At 41.1% G+C, this 13,560-nt stretch overlaps 1 protein-coding gene across 13 annotated transcripts in view; it reads right to left on the bottom strand.

The window, feature by feature from the left end:
- The window catches only part of CACNA1C (calcium voltage-gated channel subunit alpha1 C), a 433,056-nt gene that overhangs the window by 211,803 nt on the left and 207,693 nt on the right, over positions 1 to 13,560 (bottom strand). The gene's annotated exons all lie outside the window — the stretch shown is intronic.

Below are 13,560 nucleotides of genomic sequence, written 5' to 3'. Positions count from 1 at the left end.
TCCCCCAGTCAAACCAGAGCAGGCATTTTCATCTCTTGTAAGACAAACGTGCACTTCATCTTCTCATGTGCATGTATTGTAGGGGTAAAGGGGTAAACTAATAATCTTACTAGATAACACCACCTTCCATCCAGTTAGGCTGGGTCCAAGTGTCAGGTTGGTGTAACCTCAGCCTGCTGGACACGAGGATCAGCCTCACAGGGCGCAGAGAAGTGCTTGGGTGGGTGCAGACTAGTGCAAGGTCATGTCATAACAAAATATTTGGATTTGCTTCAAGCAAGCCAAACACATGGATCTGGGAATGTTAAAAACATTTTTGCTCAATAAAAATGTTTAAACATAAGGTTCTGTTATTTCTGTGCTGAAGCTTTCTGAGAATTTCCCTTTACGGACACTAGAAAGGGAGAATATCCTGTACAGAATAATACAAACATTTCATTCTAATATTCAGTAAAACCAAGTTTTGAAATACTGGAGTTTCACAGACAATGCCCAGACTTCCACCAGCCTGAGTGCCAAACCAGCAGGAAGGAAAATTGAAAAAAGAGAAACAGCTCCAAAATGGGTTAATACAGGCTAATGCATTTACTTCATTAAAAACAAGGAAGAAGGATTTCTAATTAAGTTCAGACGTTAATAAGAAATGAAGATTGCACCCATGACACTTTTTGCAATTGAAAAGTCTGTAAAGAACTATAGTGAGCTACTAATTTTCATGCTAGAGGAGAGGAGAGGCATCCAATGTACCTGTGTTTTCTTTTACTATGATAAACCCCCTTAAGACAATATTTATTCTCATGTAGATAAAATAAAAACTAAGAAAAATATTAAAGTCTGGACAGTGAGAGGTCAGAAATGTTATTGGTATCCTATAATGCCCTTTAATTAAACTCAGCTTGACTATCTTCTGGCTAGTTTACAAAAAGGCATACTCTTCCTATATTCCCTGGCTTCAGGGATGGCTCTATCTCCTGCAGATATTAAAGGCTGCGGGATCTCTGTCTAGAGGGAAAATTAGATTTCAGCTGGCCTGTCTGAGAAAAAAAAAAATAAAAAAAGAGATCTAAATCCCACCCTCAACCAGAATTCCCTTTCATCAGTCACAGTCAAATTCTTGTGACGCCCATCACTCGGGGGGGGTCACCCCCGGTGAAACGATCTCTAAGAACTCAGCCAGATTTCCCCTACGTCAGACACGCTGCTGCTCAGGGCTGGTAAGCATTCTGCCAAACGGACTTGGATTTCAAAGATTTTGTGTTCACTTGATGAAAATAAGACGTTACACAATGTGTTTTCACTCACTCTGTTCCCAAGGCTCCCTTTCGCTTCAATCACCCTCAGGCTCGAAGCAAACAGGATTCGTATTGATCTGTCTGAAAATTATTTTTAATGCTATTAATGTTGTAGGCTGCTGTAATGGATGTCTTCCAAGATTTCCATCCTGACTAGTTGTTCTGACTGATCTGTAACACACTAAACCCATCACTTTGGCCTTGCTGCTGGCCAAGACCCAGCTCACACCACAGAAATAAAAGACAGCCGACGCCTGTACTTGAACTTTAATGGGGTGCAAGTGTTTACTTGTGCTCAGTGCATATTCCTTGTGGCCTCACAAGCTGCACAGTGTCACTGCGTGACATTTTCTGGCTTTCTACCCCTCCATTCCCCTACTCTGCTTTCTGTACATTTTAGGTCACGCATAGTAAAGTTGGGCTTTTTGCTGCCAGTGCAGAAGTGGCAGGAGCTGGATGAACTCCTGGATGCCATTTCAGGACAATTATTCTCCTGTCATATTATCTCCCAGTCAAACATGCAGTGATTACTGTGTTTAACTGAAGAATACCACATTAAATTCAAAAACATCAAATGGAAATACATGTTTAATATTGCATATGGTAATACCTAAAATGAATGGAATTGCAGGCAAAGCTTTTAAAAAACATAGTATAATAAGCTTAGACCCGAAAAGAAAAAAGGTTAAAAATACAAATTTGACAAGCATTATGAAATTTCTCATGGAACAGATTTTAAATAAGTGAAGTCCTTATTTGGACATAATTTCCACCGACTCGTAGAAGGACTGCATGAGCAAGAACTGACTGAAAATCAAGTACAGTAAGCTTTGGCCTAGTCCTACCAAAAATATTCTATAGTAACACTAAATCAAATTGCACAGAATTGGGAGTTTTTGGTGGGTTTTTTTACTTGTCTACAAACTGTGCTAAGGCAGTGCTGTGCTAATGTGTGACCTCAATAGTGGAGCTGATTAAAAACTAACATTAAGTGGAATAAGCTGCTATTATTTAAAGAACAGCAAAAAGGGTGTTAACAGAACAAATATAGTAATAAATATAGCAAAAAATAATTTTGATATTACTCCTTCATTCTGTTTTGACTGGTTTTGGTACCGCTAGTAACACACAGATGGAAAGAGAACAAGTTTTGCAGGTAATAAGCATTGCTCAGTCCACAGTTTATTCTGATCCTTTGACAGACTGCAGGAACAAACACAGCAACCTAAAATTTGCTCACAGAATATTTTAAGAATGGGAAAGGAGATGATGATTAAATTTTTGCAGACACTTTTGTGTTTTGTTGTAGTCTTCCAATTTTAGCCAATCAGTCTAAACTGAAATTTTCCAAAATATTTTTTCTCACATAACAATTCCTTCCTTGTAGAATCCATCAGGACTCATAAAAATATAGAAAAACATTCGTAGGATAGCATATCATAAGGACTTGTCTCAAGCTCTCAAGCATGACTTATGTTCCAACCATGTCTGTCACTTGCATGTCCTCTGTCTCACTCTCCTATGCTGTCTCACTCTGCTTTATTTCAAACACAATTTGTTTTCACAGGGAGATGAAAAAAATAAGAAAGGAGGACTATGAAACCACTGGCCTATGGCAAATGCCATAAAATAATCAGGAGAAATTCTTTAATTTTAATTAGCTTCCTTTCTGCAATTGTTCCCTTCATGAAAAGTTCAATTACCAAGAAGCAGTGCTGTTAGATTCACCGTACTATATCATGTTTAGTTGGGGTGTTACACAGAAAAAGAAAATGACAGTGAAATCTCTTGTATAGCTCGCCAGATGTGAATCTAGTAGAGCTGAATGATCCCACAAGGCTTCTGGAGCTGACTGACAGGATGACATTGCCAGGGATAAGTTTGTCTCATCATCTAAGTGCTTTAGATCTTCAGAAAAGGCTGCAGGGGTTACAGTCAATCACAAACTGAATGTGACTCAATGTCATGCTATTGCAAAACACAAAAAAGCAAACAACATGCTGGGATGTGTAAACAAACGTACAAACCACAAGACGCAAGAAAAATTCCTTCTGCTGTACACAGCAGGGGTGAAAGTTTTGCTGAAATTCTGTGAATGAAGGAATACATGGACAGAATGGAGATGGATCAAGGGAGAGCAACAAGCATCTTCTGAAGTGCAGAAAGATGACAAGGCTCCAGACTGCTGCAGAGAGGCCGTGAATAACTTGCTTGCCTGCGTTCGCTTTGGACATGGCAGGAAGTAATGGCTTTATACTGGCACAAAGAAGGTTTAGGATGGACATTAAGGCAACCTTACCCTGGGATGCAAGTATAGGTGAAAGAGCTGTGACAGAGTACACTGGCTGGGAAGTTACAGTCCTTAAGTCACAACAGGTTAAATCCTCCTGTGGATTAGAATGACTATGAGGAGAGGCTGAGGGAGCTGGGGCTGTTCAGCCTGGAGAAGAGGAGGCTCAGGGGAGACCTCATCACTCTCTACAACTACCTGAAAGGAGGTTGTAGCCAGGTGGGGGTTGGTCTCTTTTCCCAGGCAACTATCAGCAAGACAAGAGGGCATGGTCTCAAGTTGTGCCAGGGGAGGTTTAGGTTAGATATTAGAAAGAATTTCTTTACAGAGTGGGTGGTCAGACATTGAAATGGGCTGCCCAGGGAAGTAGTGGATTCTCCATCCCTGGAGATTTTTAAAAAGAGACTGGATGTGGCACTTAGTGCCATGGTCTAGTAACCGCAGCGGTAGTGGATCAAGGGTTGGACTTGATGATCTCAGAGGTTCCTTCCAACCCAGCTGATTCTATGATTCTATGACTAAATGACCTACCAGGCTACCTTCTAGCCATAGCTTTTGTATTCTTGAGGCTCTAATAGATGCCTGTGGCCTCAAGATCCAGCCAGATTTGCCTCATCAGGGAGGCAGCTGCCCATTGGTTTGGAACAGAAAGACCCCAGCAGACAAGTCCTTTTCTATTCACGAGTGAATAGCCTTTCAAAATGTTTTTGACACCCATGCAGCTAAGGCAGATCTAGGCAAGAAATCTACTAGTCATTTGGGATTTCAAGGAATGCCTCCATATGTCATCATTTGGAAAAGGAGCTCAATAGGTCTCCTGGGGGAAACAGAATTCAGGCTTTTCCCCAGGGCTTCTCTGTTTAGAAATGTCATTGCAATCGCACTGGAATGGAGTAAGTTTTTCTGTTCTTGCAGTGCAGTTTCAGTGTTTTCTAAGATTACGTTGTAGAGTCCAAGTTAAGAGGAGGGATTTTCCCCTCTCTGAGAAGAATCTCAAGCACTATCCTTCTGACAGATTCTCATCTAGGCTGGTGATATTTACAGCAGAAGTTTCTCTTCCTCAGTGGATCTGCCTCTGAAGGGCATTCGGGAACACGACCTTGTGAATGTTTAGTCTTCTTTTGATCTCTTTTGCACTGGGTCCACAGAGCCCCTGCAGCAATCTATGAGCTTTGCTGAGCATATTTGTAATTAATCCCGGACTTAGAGAAATGTGGGGATTAGTGGTTTGCTGAACTCCTTATGTCTCTGGAGCAATGCTGGAGTTTCCTTGTTACAAGCAGGAGAGAAGGAGTCAGCATTTGCTGAGAATTTGGCTTAGGCCACTGAACCTACTGATTTCCATAGATCAAGAGAAGTCTTCAAAGCAATACTACTAGCTTGAATAAATACAGTCTCCTTCATCCAAAGGTTGCAATAGACTTCACAGACAGTAATGAATGAATTAAAATATAAATCATGCCCCAGGGGCAAAAGAGAAACTGCCTCTATTTCACAACTGGGAAAATTGAGAAATACATAGGATAAAGTTATTTGAAGATTTGAGGTCTTCCATTTTCTAAGTACCCATTTTAGGACAATGACAGCCTGATTCTTTTTTTTTTTTTTCAGAGACACCAAGTGGTTTGTTGACTAATTGGACTGATGATGCCTCAAGGGATAGGAGCTTGGCACAGTGACTTGACTGATTTAACCAGCTAACAAGCTAATAGCAATTTACAGCAGACAAACCTCTGACAAGCATGAAAAGACCTTGTCTAAATGTTTAGAAATCTTTGATTAATTCCTGGTGGATGAAAACTGAGATGTTGCTGTCTCTGTCCCACTTTGTTGCTTACACTCCACCTCCTGCCTCATGTTTCTGCCATCTTTCTAACCTTTTATCTCTTTTTTTGTTGCTTTAGTTTGCGCTCCACTTTTCTTTTCCAGAGGTTTGGCTGAAAGTGCAGGTGTCAGGATCTCCATCTCCAAAACACAAGCCATTCGAAACTGAGAGACAAGTTTGGAAATTGGACCTACTTAATTACCACTTTTGACAAAATCAGGAGCGTGATGGTGCAAACCTTGGGGGGATACTTTGCTATTTCACACCATAGATATGGTGTCCATACCATACAAAGTCTGTGGAATGCCAAAGAAACTTCATGATCCGAGAAAGATACTTTTTGGCTCACTTCTGTAAACTACTCTAATATGTAGTGCTCTAGCAACACACATTATTTGGTGGCATTTGCACCGTAGCATCAAAACAATACCAAGACACTGCAAATGCAACTGCAGCCAATGGGGACCAGAAGCACCAAAATTCTCTCTCGGCAAGAGAATTATACCTGAACAACAAGTTGTCACAAACAGTTTAGCAGCCTTCTGTTGCCACATACTTAAAAGGAGGGAAGATATATATCATAGCAGGATGAATTTATGCACTGTAGCTGGCATGTACTTTCATTTGCTGAAATCTCACTGCTGTTCAACCCACAGCTGATTGCTGACTGGGGTACAGGAGGCTGCAGTGCACCTCACACAGAAGGCAGGCTGCACGTACATTCACCAGAGAAGGGGCTGCAATACTTTTCTGCACAACAGAATTCTCCCATTCTCTATAAACCCGGACTTGGGCCAGTTGCCAGCATACTAATAAAGTTGAGTTAGACCCTGTGCATCAACCTGTTCCTCCTCCTACCTGTTGCTATGATTTTTTCTTTCTCTGCAGAACCAAAACACACAAAATCCCTTTGTAAAATTGTGATTCAGTTCAACTAAAGCAGTATCCAAGAGGATGCACTCTTCAGGACTGAGACAAAGTAATGCAGTAGGCCTCTGCTCTTAAAAAAGCAGAACAAAACACAATTATATATAAAGATATGTACCTACTGAGTGCACAACAAGGTCCCTCTTGTAAAATAGGCACCTTATAGCTCACTGTCATGACACTGCCCCTTCAAGGCAATCAGAAGAATTCATGCTGTGGTTAGACTGATGAAAATGGAGATCTGAGATCAAATTCTGAGCAGGTAATAAATAAAAGGGGCTTTACGTTGACAGTAAGCATTCTTCCCTAACAAAAACCCCTTACAAATCTGCACTGGTATGCTTTTGGTAAGGCTGGTGCTCTAGAGCATGGCAGTGTGAGCAAGGAAGACCTTCACAAGGAGGGAGATCAGGGTCTCTAATAACCTGTAGTAGGTGCACCAGAAAGACTGGGGGTGGCCCAGGAAGAGGGATGTGGTGTTGTTCCAGCTCCAGCTGTGCCCAGAGTGTCCTTCCTTTCACCAGGTCTCCTACTTTGCACTCTCCTAAGGGGAGCCTTGCAGCCTTCTAAAATAACATTTATGGGTCTGTGTTTTACCAGGCAGCAGTTTCTGAAAGGAATACTGCAGTTTTAGCAGTTATTCTTAACTGCTCAAGAGTATGCTGGTGTTTAGGAAAACAAGATTCCAAGAGTAACAGGTACTATCCATTTCTGATTTTCACTCTTTGAAATTCAGCCCATTTAGGAAAAAAAAAGTGCTGCCATATACCCAAGCCTATGAGCACCAATGTATTTTAATGGATATATTTTTCTCTTATATCTAGCCCTGAGCAAGATATATTTTTCACCCCTAAGCAAGACCTGAAAATGTACCCCATCATCTATATTGCTCTGTAACCCAAAATCCCAAGTCTCCTTTGGAAACCTTCCTTTCAGAACAATTTAATATGATGTGATATTAACATCGCAACATTTTTTTCCCTCGTGAATTAGAAGTGTCATTCTCTCTCTTTGGACTAATTTCTGCTAGACAAATACAGCCTACCTCGATTAGAGAAATTCCCATGTTCTGCACCTTTTTTTACTGGTGAGGCTTTCTTTACTCTGTACCTCGAGCTCTTTAGTGACTTTGCCTCATTTAAAAGCTGTATCTCTGCTCAGCATGCCTGCATTCCTGTGGAGAGTTGCTTAATCCCTTTGTATACTCCCAATCTGCCTGCAAGGAACACAGAGCATTCCCAGATCTTTAAATGAAGGCAACACAAAAATCTACTTTCTTTTATTAATAGAAAAGAGTCCCTGTACTGTTTAAAAAAGAAAACCAACTGAAACCAAAACAAACAAACAAACAAAAAAAACCCCAAGCCCCCTCTTTTTTGGTATTATCCTTTTTTCCTGCTTTACTCAATTGTAGTTGGTTGGTTGTTAAGTGCCATGCCATATGAGTCATACAGGATCTAGGACACAGGATGTGTTCAGAGTTGCTTAATCATGTTCTAATATTTAACATGTACACTTGTTTACTAGGTAAGAGTTGTGCATGATATTTACAGTGTGCTATGTTAATTTGGGATGTTAAAACTAAATGGACAGAGAATGATAAACAAAAATGATACAGGCAAACAAAGAGGAAGAAAGAAAATATAAACCAAAGCACAATGTGAAACAGACTCCCAGGGCATAGGAAGAAAGAATCTCCATTCTAATTTTTCTGTTGGGGCACTTGTAGGTCTTCTCTCAGTTATACCAATTTAAGGTCAGGGTAACTTCCTTTTTGTGGTGCATGTCTAGTTTTACCCTAAAAGCAGCCAACCTTTCCTCATCTCAGATTTTCCTCAAAAATACCTAGCTCTCAAATGCCCCTAAAACTCCTTCAGGACATGATGAAAGCCATCTGTGCACCAAATAATGACTTTTGCTGCCTATTCTGAAGTGTTGACATCTGCCTCTAGTCACTTAAGAAAAGGAAAAGGACATCCTATAGCCAAAAAATAATTTTTTCCTCCTTTCCCCCTTTCATTACAGCATTTATCTCTCAGTCAGCACATCAAACAGCTTTCAAAAGAGCACACAGAAACAAGCCAAGCTGTCTCAAGGTGAAGCAGATGATCTGTGTTCAGTGGTGGGGCATGAATGTTGATGAAAACACAATTTTAGCCTGAGGGTTCCACTCTAAAGAGTGAGTACCTTTTTCATGGATAAAAACAATAAATATCTAAAAAGGATTACTTAGCTGTGAAAAGTTATCCATGAATGACAAAGCTACATAGACAAGATGGAAGAAGGGAACAGAAATAAGATTTGCTTAATATAAACAGGGACATCTGAACTCGGAATACTTAAGGAAGGTAAGGACTATGCAAAAGACAAAAAAAAAAGCTATTTGGCTAACTTCTCCTGGAAGCACTTGACAGCTGACCGTGGTTTTGAAAGGCCTGAGGGCAGTTTACTGCGGGGACTGAGTCAAGGGAGCTTTGCATGAGAGAGGACTATGGCATTCTGCAAGGCACAGAGGACAGATGCCTATTTTAAGGAGATGGTTTGCTGTCCCCAGAGACCCCTGATGGGGATACAAGATAACATGGAGGACTGCAGCAAGAGCAGCACAGAAACAGGGCTTAACTTGGAAACTGCTTTACAAATTAATTGCTTGTTACTTCGATCCTTCTTTGTTTTTCTTCCTCACATTTGATGGCTTTTGTCTCTTGTCCTCCTACCTGTGACTTCTCCCATTTTCATCCCACTTTATCACCTGTATTTAGATACTGGGTTTTCTTTTTTTTTCCCCCCACTTCTATCACACACTGACAGAGTTCCCAGGTTCCTGTTAAAACACTGCAAGCACCCTATAGTAATGATGTTTTTAATCCCTAGGCTACTTTTGTTTAATGGGAATTTACAAGAAAAAGATGTTCCTTGGGAGCCATCAGAAGCTGTCAACAAAGCATGAAAAGCCCAAACAGGACAGCACCAGGAAAGCATAAGGTACAAAGCCAGATTCAGCTTGGGGGAAAACAAGTAGTCTGAAGATCAGTGGTACCCTGTCTCTTCTCTAACAGCACGCAGGGACCCCTGGTGCCTCATGGCTCATTTCTAGTTCCCTTCTCCTGGCTTACAGAGAAATGATGGGATGATGTTATGCTACGGTTCATCAAGGGTTTTGAACAGAGGGTATATTGACAGCACACTATTCCCAACTGTTGGTCCAGACTTTTGGAGGCAAGAGCTGCTGAACTTCTAATCTGTATTATGGAAAAAAGGACTCCCTAGCAATTCCCAGAAAACTCCAAGATCCCATAGCCACATTTCCCCATGCTATTACTAGTGCTGCAAAGAGCGTAACAGTGAATCAGAGCCAATATTTCAAAAGCCACTAATCCAAATTCTGTCTTTCCTGTCTGTATCAAAGCACTTACCAACATCTTCTGAGCAATTCAATAGCTCTCTCTGTCTCTTATGAAAAACGACAGAGGGTTGCATTTTCCAAGTAAGCAAAGAGTTTTGTGCACCATTTTTTACAATTAATTGTGTTTGTGGCAGATATGCATCTTATTCTTTTCAATTCCCCTTCATGCCTAATTTCCAGCAGCAGTCCAAAATTGGTCCACTTAGTCTTCAATCCAGTTATTCACCTGTCTGCCCAGAAGCTGCTTCTTGGTGGGCACTCTGGGCAAGACTGATCAATTCTGTAGGGATCCCTCATGTCTAGTCCCTATCTCTAGGCTTCATTTCTTGTTTTTTTTTCTCTTTTTCTACCCTTTGCCACCAAGCATTTTTCTTGGTAAGTGGTCTCTAAACAAAAATGCACAGTTCCCCTTCAAACACTACGAACACCTCAGTGACATGGCAAAAAAAGCTAAAACATAGAGTGATTAAGATATCACTTCAATTTATTGCACAATTTAAGCTACACTTCACACAGTTCTCTCAGAAAACAGAATCTGAAGGGCACAAAACTCGTACCTCATCTCTGCAATGCTTTTTCAGAAATGTTACCATTTCAGTGCGTCACAAGTGGTCATAAAACCAGCAGCATCTCCAATACAAAACCACAAAAGAACCTTATAAAATTGTTTAGATTTAAGGGAGGAAAGGCAACCAGCAGATCTATGTCTTCTGCCAATATGCTAAAGGAAAAAGATTTAAGCATACTGATTTACAACATTGGAAAAGAATTAATCTGACTCATACAATTACTAAAGGACATTTGTCTCCATAACCCAGTAGGCAACTTCATTTTTCATCCTGTTGAACGGTATTTCCAACTTTTCCTTTCTTTCCCTTGTTAACAAATAGCCTTTTTAGTCCTGTTGCTTTCTAACTATTATTCAACAACAAAAAAACACCAAACGACCTAAAACCACAAACAAACAAACCCCCCCAAAATTAAATAACCAGAATATCTATGTAGTTTATTTGCCATATGGGGTAGATCATGGAGGGAAGGCACTGAAATCCCCTCAAACTAATCCCCGCAGGGAAAGAGGTGAGAAACTTTGCTGCCTTGAAGCTGAAAGACAATGTTCAGGTACAAGGGTGGTGGAAACACTGAAAAGATGCAGAAATGAAGGAATGTCACTTATCTTTGGTATGCCTTTGGAAATATAAGTTCAACCTATATAACATTGGTCTACAAGAAAGCTGGAGAGGAACTTTCTACATGGGCATGAGGGACAAGAGGGAATGGCTTTAAACTGAAAGAAGGTAGGTTTCAATTAGATATTTGAAGAAATTCTTTACTGTGAGGGTGGTGAGTCACTGGAACAGGCTGCCTAGATAAGCTGTGGATGCCCCATCCCTGGAAGTGTTCAAGACCAAGTTGGATGGGGCTTTAAATAACCTGGTCTAGTGGAAGGCGTCCCTGCCCATGGCAGGAGGTTGGAACTAAGTCATCTCTAAGATCTCTTCCAACCCAAACCATTCTATGATTCTATAACAATTTGAAGCCAGTGGAACTCCTTAAATCAAAACACTTGTTCTTTAGGTATGTCAAGAGTACCTGAATGAACAAATTTGCCTCTATGAAATGAAATATGAAATTCTGTCCTAGGCTAACGATGAGTGAAGGCTCATCAGGCACAGCGATGGTTTACATGTGGGCCACTCAGCCCACAGTAGCACTGAATTAGGGCAACTACTGTGTCTACAGCAGAAAACGGCACCGAAAGGCTGGTTTTTAACCAGCTCTTCTGCCGTTCCTCAGGCCCACTCAAAAGCCCTGCACAGACGTGGAATTTGTTGCTTAAAACTGGGCATTCGACAATGAAAACTCAGATCTGTGTGATTTACCCAAATCATAAGCAGTGAGGTGAGGCTTTCGGAGGGCACAACCCAGAACTCCCGCCAGCCAGTCCCTGTTCTGCCAACACCGCCTGCAACACACACCGCGGAAGTGCTGAGAAAGAGGTAAATATCTTCTCACACGTGGTCTTCTCCCAGCAAAACAAACACGCTGGTTGGCTTCAAACTGCAGATATTGTCAAGTTAATTATTGCTGTCAAGTTAATTATTGCTGCTGTTCTTATTATTTTCCACTCATCATCTCTCCTGTAACGACTCGGTAGCTTCCTTGGAGAAAGAAATGTCTGCGGGTAATGATTTCACTGCTTTTCCTCCTCTGCCTGCCTCTCGATCGCTCTTTTATATTGAATAATCATTTATATGGTAGTTTAATTAGCTAATTATGAAGGCGTTTGGGTATTTTAAGGAGCAAGAACCATTGTTTACTTGTTGGTAATGAAGTGGGTTGCGTTTGATTTTGGTGTTGGGAAATTTATGAGTATTATTTTTCTGGGTGGCAGTACCAAATATTAAAACCATAATTATTTGCTTATATCTTGGTACAGTGATAGGGGGAGTAAATTTCCATGACTATAGGCTTTGGGCTTCTGGTGGATTATCAGTATAACTGATCTGGATATGCTTTTTAGGACACAGAAAGAGCAGTTGAGAAAGGGACACTAATTACAGACAGAAAGACTTACTGCATTTTGAAGGCTTTGCACAGCACTCGATTCACCTGGCTGCCATCAAAGCCAACACAAACAGCTTCCAAATCCCTCCTCCCCCTTCAAGGGTATAGGCAGAAGAAAGCATCTAACTGGGTCGCTGATGGTCCTTGTGATCTGTATGCAGCAGCTGTGTTTGAAAGTCTACATCCATTCTGCGAGGCCAAGAGAAGCTCTGTGCTCAGGAAGGCTCTGCTTGACTCTCTTGACACTAACAAACAAGACAGGTTGCCAGAAACAGCAGCAGGCCTGAGTGGAAGGAATGAGCAGGAGCAGTGGAGACGTAGACTCAGAGTCTCTCTCTTGAGCATGATCCCGAGAGAGGGAGGCTGGAGTGCGTCTGCTGCAGTTCTGCTCTGCCATGAATGGCAACTGATGAGATTTATGTAATCCCAGTGAGATATTTTGTAGAATGCACAGACTATGAAGCAGGTCTAAAGAAAAACGTGAGCCTGGTCATGATGTACCTCCAAATGTTGCTATAAGTTTCCCAGGATGGGGTCCTCCTTGTGGCACTCATCCTTCCCTTCCAATGGGAGCTAGCATGGAATCAGGTCAATGATGCAGAAACAAGGCAGTATGAAGACTTTGGCCTCCTCGTTTTACCCCATTTCTCAATTTGAGAAACATACATTACTCAAACATTCTAGCTTAACTGAGCATGGTTTTAAGACCTTCACTTGCCAGTTGCACAGTCAGCAGAGAAGACAGAAGTATTTAGTCTTTGATAAAGCAAAACAAGGAGCAAAACATGTAGTGCATTGACTCAGGGTGAAAGAAACAACACATTCCTGCCAGACTAGTTTATGCAACAGCGCCTAGAAAGGAGAGATGCCTGTAGGATATCTACAGTTCAGTTCCCTCCCAAAGGCCAACTTCTATTCCCAAGGGTGAGAAAACAGCGCAGCTCCTACAGTTTTCAGCAGCACTGCTTCCAGCTTCATTAATGACTAAGAAGGATAAATTCCTTTAAAACAAACAAACAGACCCATCTTGTAACATGTCCCAATTTTGTTCCTTTTCAAGCAAATTTTAGGGGACATCATAAATCAGCTCTTCCACACTTCATTTTGCACTTTCTTGTGTGCTGCTCACTGCTCTTTTCAAATGTATTTTTTCTAAGAACTCTGAATCTATTTCAAACTCGTATGTACTAAAAGTAACAGCACATAAATACAAAAATCCTGAATTTGCCTTAAAAGGACCTATTAAGAACAG

This window comes from Chiroxiphia lanceolata, chromosome 5 (genome assembly GCF_009829145.1).
Source record: "Chiroxiphia lanceolata isolate bChiLan1 chromosome 5, bChiLan1.pri, whole genome shotgun sequence".
Classification (NCBI taxonomy): domain Eukaryota; kingdom Metazoa; phylum Chordata; class Aves; order Passeriformes; family Pipridae; genus Chiroxiphia; species Chiroxiphia lanceolata.
The sequence above is the reverse complement of the archived record's forward strand: the minus strand, read 5'-3'. Positions and strand labels throughout refer to the sequence as shown.